Raw genomic sequence first — 13,102 nt, forward strand, 5'->3', positions numbered from 1 at the left:
GCAGTATATCCAGCAGGAAAGTGGCTAAACTTGTGGCTAGTAGCCTCATGTGCACCACCTGCAGGCTGCACCTAGTATTGTTTAGTCAGTTGAAGTGTATGGCAGCACATCAGGTTTTTTTTTGGGGGGGGGGGGGTTTTGCAGTAAGGCTCCCATATTATTTTTAAGGACTCTGCAAGCACAGAAATATACCCACTCATCTGCCACAAATGCACTCTACTCCTATTTTACTGTTGTGGGAAAAACACTCTCATTGGTATATATATTTTTTTTTATAGACCAAAGTGAAGCAAGTGATAAGTTCATTGTTGGAGTATACATTCGCTTGAAAGCGTATCTTAACCTAAAATCAAAAATGTAATACATAACATCTCACCAGTCCTTAAGCCCGGGTTCGCACCTGTGAGGTGCAGCATATCGCATGTGATTCGCACAGAAAACGCACCACATTCCTGTGCGAGTTCTGTGCAGTATAATTTGAGCCATGCATTTTGTTTGGCTCAAATCGCACCGCACCCACACCAAAAAGGCGCAGGACCCTTTTTTTGGTCCACACTAGAATTGGATTGCACAGGTATTCACACCTATGCGATCCGATTCTGCACATCACACCGCATTTTGCGGACCGCTTTCAGGGTGTTGTTAACTTAACTAACACACCCGCACCGGTTCGCATGAATGGGGTGTGATTCTGATGCGGTGCGGAATTCACACAGAAAACGATGCGAATTCCGCACCGCATCAGTGTGAACCCGGGCTCAATGTACTAATACATCTAACATTACCCTCTCCCCAGTCTGTAGCACTGTATGTTGGGAGGAGGATAAGTGAATAGAGCACTTGGGGGAGTGAAAGGAAGGCAAATATAAGCACCTGGCACAGGGGCGGACTGACTATTTGGAAACTCAGACACTGCCCGAGGGCCCGGGGTCAGTAGGGGGCCCCATGAGATGCCCCTGGTACATTTTTCATAGGCTTTTTTGAGTTTGGGCAAGGACACGGGGCCCCATGATCCCCTATTGCCCGGGGGCCCCATGAGTTGTCAGTCCGCCCCTGACCTGGCATCAAAACTATATGGGCAGTTCACCTGTGCACTTTTTAAAGCAAAATGACTAAAGTAGAAAACATTATTTTGGGGACAAAATGTATTGAGGGAGTTAATTCCTGATATCTGGTAGAATTTACAAGAACAACAATTTAAAAAAAAATCTATTCATGTATGTATTTTTAACTTAAAAAGTCCCAGCTATTGCTCTTAGCTTCCTCCTAATCTCCAAATTCCGTTTTTCTTTTCTCCTTTTATTTATTTTTGCCGCTGAGATCTGACTTCCTGTTACAGGGTGGCTACGTTCATTCTGCATGGTTCCACTGTATGTACAAAAGTAGTCACCTTGCTGGCTCCAGAGATGAACTATGGGCTGTGACCAGGGGTGGACTGACAACTCATGGGGCCCCCCGGCAATAGGGGATCATGGGGCCCCCGTGTCCTTGCCCAAACTCAAAAAAGCCTATGAAAAAGGTACCAGGGGCATCTCATGGGGCCGCCTACTGACCCTGGGCCCTCAGGCAGTGCCCGAGTTTCTAAATGGCCAGTCCACCCCTGGCTGTGACATTTGTAGTGTACATAGAGCAGTGCACATGAACACAACTAACATGCACTGCCCGTTCCAAACAAACAATAGCGAGGGGGAAAAAGAGAGATTTGCTCACAGAGGACGTTATAAGGAGGCAGAAAAACCGCAGTAAGAAACCATTTCATAAAAAATAGATGACGGCCATTAACCACTTCAAGTCCGGACACTCCCCCCCCCCCCCACCCCCACCCCCCTCCTGTCCAGGCCAGTTTTCAGTGCTATCACCCTTTGAATGACAATTGCGCGGTCATGCAACACTGTACCCATATGAATTTTTTAGCAATTTTTGTGAGACAGATAAAACTTTTTTTTGGTGGTATTTATTCACCACTGGGATTATATTTTTTTTCGCTCTATAAATAAAGTCCAAACATTTAAAAAAAAGTGTTTTTCTTATAAAAGTTTTCAAATAAATAATCTTTCTTCATAAATCTTGGCCAAAATGCATTCAGCTATTTTTTTTTAGTAAAAACGAAATAACCTAAATTAGTATATAACCAAAAATTATAGTTTTCCAAAAAATTTTTTTTTACATTTTTATTTTTATTTTATTTTTTATGTTTTTTTTTTTAAACATACCGTCACCCTAGCAGTACAGTGTCACCATAGTGACACTGTACTACTTGTGGGGGGTGATGAAGATTTTTTTTTTTTTACACTGATTGCTTTTACACCCATAAAGGCTGTAAAAGCAATCATTTCTCCTTCTCTCTGGCTGCATTCTTGCAGCCATTGAGAAATCCTGTGTGAGCTGTGATTGGTCACAGCTTGTCACATGGTACAAGGCTGTTGTGAATAGCCTTGTACCATGTGACCTCTGCAATCATTCACAGATTTCACACGTAGTAAGAAATGATGTCAGAAGTGACATCTTGTTTAATACTATTCATGTGATCACTGATTGGAAAATCAGTGATCACATGATCAGGACCTCACACAGAAGTCCCGTACAGCGATCGGTGATCGCGGTGCCAAACGCTCCCCAGGGGCACAGGCAGAGAATGCGGGTCTCCCTGGATCGAACTTGTTGTTCCAGTAGATGCTCGGTTAGATTGGAATCTGAAGAATTTGGAGGCTAAGTCAACACTTCAAACTCATTGTTGTGTCCATCAAACTATTCTTGAACCATGTTTGCAGTGTGGCAGGGTGCATTATCCTGCTAAAATAGGCCAGTGCCATCAGGGAATACTGTTTCCTTGAAGAGGTGTACTGGGTCACCAACAATAATATAATATATAGTAAGCGCTCTCAACAATTGTAGCAGCTGAACATCAAAGGAAAACGCATAAAGAAGTCCTCAAAATTCATATATAGACAAAATGCAGCGCTTAAAGAACATTAGAAATAATGATGAAACACAGTCCAATAAAGGTGCTCCTCGATTCCCAGTGCAAATGGTAGAAATACACACTAACCAGAAAGCGTATGAGTAATACGCATGTGAGCATATATCCTGAAGGTCCCCCTCTCTCTTCTGGTCTGGTCAAGGAAATGGCTGGGAAAGATGGAGATCCTACGCCTTCATGTGGTGAAAGAATGGTCCAGCAGGTCAGAGAAGAATCAATCAAGATAAGCCTCCCCCTTCTCAGGCACTGACACAAGGATCACTTAGGGCTGTAAGGGTTGAAAAGCTCCTCACAGGAGACATAGGGAAGCACTCATAGTGTAGTAGGTAAGAATTTTATTGTAAAACACTAGTGCACAGTAAAACATAGCAGTGCCAAGTATGAACGAACACACTGACCCCTTGGGAATAAAGGTGGCCGCCGGGCCTCCACGTGGCACCGGCGGCTTAATGTCAACGTTGACATTAAGCCGCCGGTGCCACGTGGAGGCCCGGCGGCCACCTTTATTCCCAAGGGGTCAGTGTGTTCGTTCATACTTGGCACTGCTATGTTTTACTGTGCACTAGTGTTTTACAATAAAATTCTTACCTACTACACTATGAGTGCTTCCCTATGTCTCCTGTGAGGAGCTTTTCAACCCTTACAGCCCTAAGTGATCCTTGTGTCAGTGCCTGAGAAGGGGGAGGCTTATCTTGATTGATTCTTCTCTGACCTGCTGGACCATTCTTTCACCACATGAGGGCGTAGGATCTCCATCTTTCCCAGCCATTTCCTTGACCAGACCAGAAAGGAGAGGGGGGCCTTCAGGATATATGCTCACATGCGTATTACTCATACGCTTTCTGGTTAGTGTGTATTTCTACCATTTGCACTGGGAATCGAGGAGCACCTTTATTGGACTGTGTTTCATCATTATTTCTAATGTTCTTTAAGCGCTGCATTTTGTCTATATATGGGTCACCAACAATGTTTAGGTAGGCGGTACGTGTCAAAGTAACATCCACATGAATGGCAGGACCCAAGGTTTCCCAGCATAACATTGAACAAAACATCACACTGCCTCCACTGGCTTGTCTTCTTCCCATACTGCATCCTGGTGCTATCTCTCCCCTAGGTAAGTGACACACACGCACCCACATGACGTGAAAGAAAACATGATTCATCAGTCCAGGCCACCTTCTTCCATTGTATGTGGTCCAGTTCTGATACTCAAATGTCCATCGTAGGTACTTTTGGCTGTGGACATGGGTCTGCATGGGCAGCCTCACTGGTCTGCAGCTACGCAGTTCCATACACAGCAAACTGCAATGCCCATTTTTTCTGCTTCCAACACATCAATTTCAGGGACAACATGTTTACTTGCTGCCTAATGTATCCCACTGACATTCAGATGCACTTGTAATGAGATAATCAATAATTCACATAACTTGTCAGTGTATTTAGATGCAATTTTTTTAGTGTGTGTATTTTTACAGTATATATTATTTTTTTTAGTGTATGTGTTTTTACAGTATATTTTTTTTTGTGTTTTTACAGTATTTTTTTTAGGGTGTGTGTTTTTACAGTATATATTATTTTTTTTAGTGTGTATGTGTTTTTACAGTATATTTTTTTTTGTGTGTTTTTACAGTATATATTTTTTAGTGTGTGTTTTTACAGTATATATTTTTAGTGTGTATGTGTTTTTACAGTATATTTTTTTAGTGTGTATTTTTACAGTATATATTATATATTAGTGCTTGTGTTTTTACAGTATATATTATTTTTTTTTAGTGTGTGTGTGTTTTTACAGTATATATATTTTTTAGTGTGTTTTTGCAGTATATATTTTTAGTGTGTATGTGTTTTTACAGTATATATTATTTTTTTCAGTGTGTGTATTTTTACAGTATATATTATATTAGTGTGTGTGTTTACAGTATATATTATTTTTTTTTTAGTGTGTGTGTGTTTACAGTATATATTATTTTTTTCAGTGTGTGCGTATGTTTACAGTATATTTTATTAGTGTGTGTGTTTTTACAGTATATATTTTATTAGTGTGTGTGTTTTTACAGTATATATTTTTTTAGTGTGTGTGTTTTTACAGTGTAATTTTTTTTAGTGTGTGTGTGTTTTACAGTATATTTTTTTTTAGTGTGTGTGTGTGATTTACAGTATATTTTTTTTAGAGTGTGTGTGTTTTACAGTATATTTTTTTTAGTGCGTGTGTGTGTGTTTTACAGTATATTTTTTTTAGTGCGTGTGTGTGTTTTACAGTATTTTTTTTTAGTGTGTGTGTTTTTACAGTATATTTTTTTAGTGTGTGTTTTTACAGTATATATTATTTTTTCAGTGTGTGTGTATTTTTACTGTATATATTATATTAATGTGTGTGTTTTTACAGTATATATTATTTTTTTTAGTGTGTGTGTTTTTACAGTATACATATTTTTTTTTAGTGTGTGTTTTTACAGTGTACTTTTTTTAGTGTGTGTATGTGTGTGTTTTACAGTATATTTTTTTTAGTGTGTGTGTTTTTACAGTATATATTTTTTTTTAGTGTGTGTGTGTGTGTGTTTTTACAGTATATATATATATATATATTTATTTATTTTTTAGTGTGTGTGTGTGTGTGTTTTTGCAGTATATATTTTTTTAGTGTGTGTGTTCTCCCTTGCCTGTTTGCTAATTTTAGAAAAATAATTATTATTGAATATTATTGCATCCAACGATGAAACTCTATACATGAATGGTTAACTGCAGTGCAATGTAGTCTTAATGGCTGGTGCTGGCAGCCTATCAAAGCAGAGACAGAGGACAGCCAGCAGAATTGTGTAATAATAATAACACAGCTGAGGTCTCCTTCATACACAGTGGCTGCTGCTGCTGGCCAGCGAAGCTCCCTGAAGTTCACAAGACAACAGCAGTCCACATAACAAGACCCATCACAATACAGGTACTAATTCAAATCTTTTTCAGATCTACTTGCTCCCTTTTAAAAAAATACCTTTTATATATAAAAAAAAATTTTTTGCAAGTTATTCCCACAATTTGAAAAATATTATTTATTTAAAGATGTTTCATCTTTGTTAAGTTAATTTATAAATTGGTATTCTAGATTAGTTGCTTATCTATTATTCAGTTTGCTTTATTACCTTGTTTAAAGTTAATATAAATATATTATTTATAATTACTGTTGGTGTGTGCATATTGTTGGATTTGTCGGTAGTTGCTTCATTAATTACATAATGTTTGGATATTATTTGTATTGTTTGAAATTTGAAACTGTCTTCTTTTTTTTCTTGTTTACTCCCAGAGGGGGGATTTACTAATTTACTATTTACCTGGAGCACACAGGATCTCGTGCAGATGTGCATGGTAGCCAATCGGCTTCTAACTTCAACTTGTTCAATAAAACCTAGAAACTGATTTCTATGCAGAGTTGCACCAGATATTGCAGTCTTCAATTTTAGTAACTAACCCTCAAAGTGTCCCGAATTTATGTTAGCAAGAGTGATCTTAGTTGTTGAAATTTAAAACACTTAATTTAGGTGTATAATTCTTTTCCAAGCAAATATCTGTGTTTCAATATAAATATCAGTTGCAGATGGTATGTGTTTGTACTCTTGCTGTTAATATGTTTATATTCTATCCAACTACGGCACCACCTGCCTGGAGTTTGCATGTTCTCCCTGTGCCTGCATGGGTTTCCTCCGGGTACTTCGGATTCCTCCTACACTCCAAAGACATGCTGGTAGGTTAATTGGATCCTGTCTAAATTGTCCCTAGTATGTGTATGTATGAATGTGAGTTAGGGACCTTAGATTGTACACCCCTTGAGGGTTAGGGACTGATGTGAATGTACAATATATATGTAAAGCGCTGCATAAATTGACCGTGCTATACAAGTACCTGTGATAAATAAATAAAATGGGTTAGGGACTGATGTGAATGTAATATATATATATATATATTTATATATATACACACACACATATAGATATATATATATATGTGTAATGTGTATATGTAAAGTGCTGCATAAATTGACGGTGTTATATAAGTACCTCTAATAAATAAATAAAATAATAAAGGGTTAGGGACTGATGTGCATGTAAAAAAAAAAAAATATATATATATATATATATATATATTTATGCAGCGCTTTACATATACACATATATATATCTATATGTGTGTGCGTGTGTATATATATATGTATATATATATGTGTGTGTGTGTATATTTATATATATGTATATATATATATATATATATATATATATATATATATATATATATATATATATATATATGTATATGTGTGTGTGTGGGTAAAGCACTGCATAACTTGATGGTGCTATATAAATACCTGTGATAAATAAATAAAATAAAATGGGTTAGGGATTGATGTGAATGTAACATATATATATATATATATATATATATATATATATACACACACATATATATACACATGCATATATATATATATATACACACACACGTACATATATATGTGTGTGTGTATGTAAAGTGCTGCATAAATTGACGGTGCTATATAAGTACCTCTAATAAATAAATAAAATAAAAAGGGTTAGGGACTGATGTGAATGTAATATATATATATATATATAATCTCAGTGTGTATATATATATATATATATATATATATACACACATACACACAGTATATATGTAAAGCAGTAAATTGATGGCGTTTATATAAGTACCTGTAATAAATAAATAAATATTACAATGCCTGCAGCAGGAGGAGTGAGATTCCATAGCAGGTGGGGCAGAAGAGGAAGTACTGGTTTGCTCCCTAAAACAATTATTTTCACAGTGCCTTTGTTGATCACCACTGACGTCACCATAGCGCAGCTCCCAATTTTTTGTAAAGAATTTTAGTCTTTTCTAATCTATTTTATTATTTTATTTTATATTCTATTCTAATGTATTTTGTTACATTCATTCTATTTTAAGTTCAAATTTCAGAAGGCAGTTATATTCTTTCTATTTTATGCTATTGTTTTTCTATACTATTCTATTCTTTGATTCTCTGTTCTATTATTTTCTAATCTTTTCAGTTCCATTCTAATTGATTCTATTCTATTCCTTTATTTTCTGTTCTGTTTTGCTCTGTTTTATTTTCTATTCTATTCTTTTGATTTTCTAATCTAATCTCTTCTATTCTATTATAATTGATTCTATTCTTTTTTTATTCTATTCTTTGGTTTTCTATTCTAATCTTTTGTTATTCTATTCTAATAGATTCTATTCTTTCCTATTCCTTTATTTTCTATTCTATTTTGTTCTGTTTTACTCTATTATTTTCTATTGTATTCTGTTCTCTTCTTTTATTTTCTATTCTGTTCTTTTTTCCTCTAGTCTTTTATATTCTGTTTCTTTATTTTCTATTCTTTTTCTATGTCTTTATTTTATGTTCTATTTTATTGTATTCTTGTTTTCAAATTGGTTTTCAGATTTGCTTTCGATTTGTGCTTTTGAATTCAAATTGATTTGAACTTCGGCCGAATTTAATTTAGTTTTTTCAGATTTGTTTAAATTTGTTACTATTGTAATTTGGAATTCGGATACATCTGAATCTCCAAATAACGGAAAATTCGTCCAAATTTCGTTTGAGAAAAAAACTAACTGCACAAGTCTAGTCCAGGAATGATGGCTAACGTCATTAACCAAATACCGTCATGACCGTAAATGGTCAGTGACATTCTGGGGATCCCCGATTGTTTACAGTTTGAACAAAGCTGATAGGTAAGAAATATAGTCATATAGTGGGGGTAGTGGGTGTGCCCTTTCACTCACCCATCTGCAAAACTGTGAACAAGCTGGGTTCCAGTCAACCTTATGGTTGGCCCAAACTCTCATCTCTAGCTACTAGATAAAAGGTGGACCTAGAAATAAAGGCTTTATCTCACGTAAAGCTCCACAAAGCCCCCTGGTTCTAGGACCTAGAAAAAGACTTAAGATCTTAGAAAATAAACATTGTTTTCTTTTTTGTTTACAAACTTTTTTTTATTAAGGAATAAACTGCAAAAACAACATGACTGCATAAAGTATAGGATACAACATAAAAAGGGCATATATGTAATAATTCTCCAAATAAAATACAGTGGTGTCAGACATAAAAAGTAGGCACATGAACAAGGTAGGCAGGAAGGTAAGCAGAGCAATAGGGCTACCAACAGAGGAAAGCTATCAATTACATCATATATATCTATCAGTCAGACAATAAATGTCTGTGTTTTCCAAACATCCCATTTTCTGTCGAATAAGTGAATCCTACCCAATAATGTATAATGAATATGTTCCATGAGCATCACCCTATCAACTCTACGTAGAATTGAGGCAAATGGTACTGTGGGTGATTTCCAATGAAGGGCAATGGCCCATAGGGTTGAGACACAGATGGTGTGAATTAGCCTCATAGCTTCGGTCTGTATTCTTGACAAAGGGGTTCCCAATAAGCAAATCTGCACAGACAAATGCACCAGGGCATCCGCAACAGCAGGGGCCACTTCAGAAATGTTACGCCACACCAATGAAAGGCCGGGACAGGCCCAAAATGTATGCACAAGGGTACCAGCAAGGCTGCAACCCCGGAAGCAGAGGTGAGACGCTTCTGGAAACATGGTATGTAGTCTAAAGGGGGTACAAACATTGTTTTCTTAATAAAACACAAATCCATGTGTAGGTGAGAAAAATAATATATACGTGTGTGTGTGTCTGTGTGATTTTTTTCATATGACAATCTGCTGGATATTTATCTGGTTCTACTAGATTATTATTTTTTGCATTGTTTTACAAAGTTCAAAGTGAAATGAAAGCTTCGATCACATCCATTGTTTGGAAGTAGTTTGCTTTGGGATTTCTGCAGCATATAATGTTTTTTAAAGCCATTGGTTTTCTTGTTAAACTTTATTAGATTCTTAATTAGGTAAAAATGACATCTACAATGTTACATTACATGAGATTTGTCCCCTGTCCTTGTGGGGGTAGTAGGTGGGCTCACCCATTTGCCAAACTACGAACAAGCTGGGTTCCAGTCGATCTTTATGGTTGGCCCAAATCCTCATCCCTAGCTACAGTGTTGGGTAAATGGTGGACCTAGGAATGAAAGCTTTATTACAACCAAGGCTCTTCAAAGCCTCCAGATTCCAGGACCCAGAGGAAGACAAATAAGAAGAAAGTAAAGTTTGTTTTCTAAATAACAGACACAAATCCTGGAGTCCCTCACCATGTGTAGGTGGGGAAAAAATGTGTGTTTTTTTTAAATATCATGTAACTTCTTTTTCAATCTGCTGGATATTTATCTGGCTCAGATTTTTCATTATTTTTTGCATTTTTTTTTTGCAATTTCTAAGTTAGAGACATCAAGCAATATAAAGTTTCAACTACATCCTTTCTTGGGAAGTAGTTCATTTTGTTATTTCTGCAGCAAATAATGTTGTTATAGCCATCTGTTTTCTTGTTAAACATTTTTAGATTCTAAATTAAGTAAAAAGGACATTTACAAAGTTACATTACATGAGATTTGTCCTCTTATGGTCACTCTTTTTGCACTTTAGTGGAACACACAACAGTTCTCTGCAGGGGCGGACTGACAACTCATGGGGCCCCTGGGCAATAGGGGATCATGGGGCCCCTGTGTCCTTGCCCAAACTCAAAAAAGCCTATGAAAAAGGTACCAGGGGCATCTCATGGGGCCCCCTACTGACCCCGGGCCCTCGGGCAGTGCCCGAGTTTCCAAATGGTCAGTCCACCCCTGCTTCTCTGTTAAGTAATTGTGCTATTGCCTAGGCAGTTTGCACTTAAAAGAACTTTGTTTTTTACATTTAAACATATTATAGACATTTATCACATTTTGACAGTTTTTATATTTTTAGTAAATATATTACTATTAAAATAAAAAAAAGACAAAATTGTAGCACATTTCTAAAAGTCCATATGTGTTTAAAGGTGATAATTATAACGTAGTGTGACAAGGTCTCAGTACTGGGCAAACCTCATCTGAGGGTAGAAAAAACATTCAAAGAGGAAACTATATTAGTTTTATTTAACGTTTTAATCTTTATTAACTGATGTGTTATATATATTTTATGTTATGTAATAAACATATAAAGTGAAAGTTCAGTCAACACAAACTATACTTATATCTACTTCCACCCCCATTCTAAGCTTATTCTATCTACGCTGTGAAAGGATAGCTCTGTATACTTACCTATTCCCCAGTCTGGTCACATGATCACCTCCTAGCACCAGCTTCACTGTAGAGGAGGAACAGCCAATAACAGATGCCCTATAGCACGGGTGTCAAACTGGTGGCCCTCCAGCTTTTGCCAAACTACAAGTCCCATGAGGCATTGCAAGATTGAAAGTTACAAGCATGACTCCCAAAGCCAGGGGCATGATGGGACTTGTAATTTCACAACAGCTGCAGGGCTGCCAGTTTGACACCCCCGCCCTATAATAAGTCTTAGGGTGACACCATCGCTCAGGCTCACGATCATGTGACCGGACCAGAGTACCCTCAGAATATGTATACAGATCTTTCCTTTCACAGCATAGATAGAATAGGCTTCGAATGGGGGTTGGGAGTAGATTTAAGTATAGTTGGAGTTTGAATGTACTTCCACTTTAGGAGTGTTTTCATGAAACTTGTTTTTGAAGAGCATCTAGGGTGATCACAGTAGACCCTAGTCTAAGCTGAAACTTTGTAATAACCATTAATGGTTGGACAGGAAAGGAAGGAAGGAAGGAAGGGTGTCTATCTCCTCTGACTCATTTAATTGTGTATATCTTTTTAACAGCAAATCAAATTACAGCCCATTCACAGCATAGTAGCAAAATGAATATGGGGAGGTGAAGGATAACCAACCCCACTGTACCACCTGCTGACTAATATGTTAATAATGGATATAATATAGGTTAATATGAAATATTAACTCTCAAATCCCTCTTGTATTGAACTGCATTGTTGCTGTATTGTCTCCCGTTATATTGTAAAGCACTGTGTAAACTGTTGGCGCTATATAAATCCTGTATAATAATAAATATTATTTAAAAATATATCTAACCAAATAAAATGAACATGTTAAATATGAGTAAAGTTTAAAAAAAAGAATGTGGACAAAAATTTAGTGACAAATGTTACTTATTAAAGTTAGTACACCCTCCTGCAACTTCCCATTGGCTGCCAAGGTAATTTCTTCAAGTTGAAGGGCCAAGAGGAGACTGAAGGGTGAGGACTACCTTTCAGCTTTCTTGGGAAAGTCAAAATGTTTATGTTGAAGCTCCACAGGATTCGGGACTTCGTGGAGGTTTAAAGCTCCACAATGCTACATGCAGGCACCTGGGGATTTTATTATGTTTAAGAATTGCATAATCTATTTTTCTAGGCTATAACCCCAAACCAGTTCATTTTTAAGGGGGTGGAGGAGAAAAGGGAGCATGTCTGTTTGCATAAAGTCACCCTTATAGAGTAGTAATATACTTGGGCTGTAAATTACTAATTAGCACACTAAAATGTTCTAAATAATATTAATAATAAAAAATAATAAATAATATATATTTTATGAATTTTATTTAATTTGAAAAGAAAAGATTTGATGAATTTAATATACTTGGGCTGGTTTAAGTTAAAGAAGGAGAAAGCAACTGAGCAAAAGTCATCATACATAGGTAAAATGGGAAATTGTAGGTAAATGTACCTTTTATCCACAAAATATTCATTACAGATTTTTAAGAAAAATTAGCAAAATATTCTCTACCCGTTGGCCACCTCCTTCTACACAGACAAAGTCTTCTGCCCTACTTATAAGTTTAATTTTTTTTCTATGTATGGAGACTTCTGGGACACCCTGTAAATAGTTTTAGGAATTTTGTGTTCATAAATTTCCCAGGGAAAGCTCTACTGAGGTGGGTTATTTTCTGTATTATTTGGGGGACATCTCTATATTGCAAATGTCAGGGATTCAATGGAAATCCATTGAGGTTGATTTACTAAAGGAATAAGGACATTTCATCTAGTAAAGTGAAAATTAGTAATTAGGATGAAGCTGTGTTCACATTAGATATCCAATCAAGGTAAATTAAAAAAAAAACAGAATTTTTTGC

General features: G+C 36.3%; 1 protein-coding gene across 3 annotated transcripts in view; it reads left to right on the top strand.

The window, feature by feature from the left end:
• Nucleotides 1-13,102, top strand: part of P2RY6 (pyrimidinergic receptor P2Y6) — a 149,809-nt gene that overhangs the window by 65,008 nt on the left and 71,699 nt on the right. For 2 of the 3 annotated variants that reach the window (XM_089678018.1, XM_089678020.1), the window contains exon 2: nt 5,837-5,918. The exons of the other annotated variant lie outside the window; for it this stretch is intronic. The gene's annotated coding sequence lies outside the window, so the exon portion shown is untranslated. The remainder of the gene's footprint in view (nt 1-5,836; nt 5,919-13,102) is intronic. 3 annotated transcript variants of the gene reach the window in all.

Source organism: Staurois parvus, unplaced genomic scaffold (assembly GCF_062004578.1).
Source record: "Staurois parvus isolate SC_StPar_1 unplaced genomic scaffold, SC_StPar_1.0 ptg000196l, whole genome shotgun sequence".
NCBI classification, from domain to species: Eukaryota; Metazoa; Chordata; class Amphibia; order Anura; family Ranidae; genus Staurois; species Staurois parvus.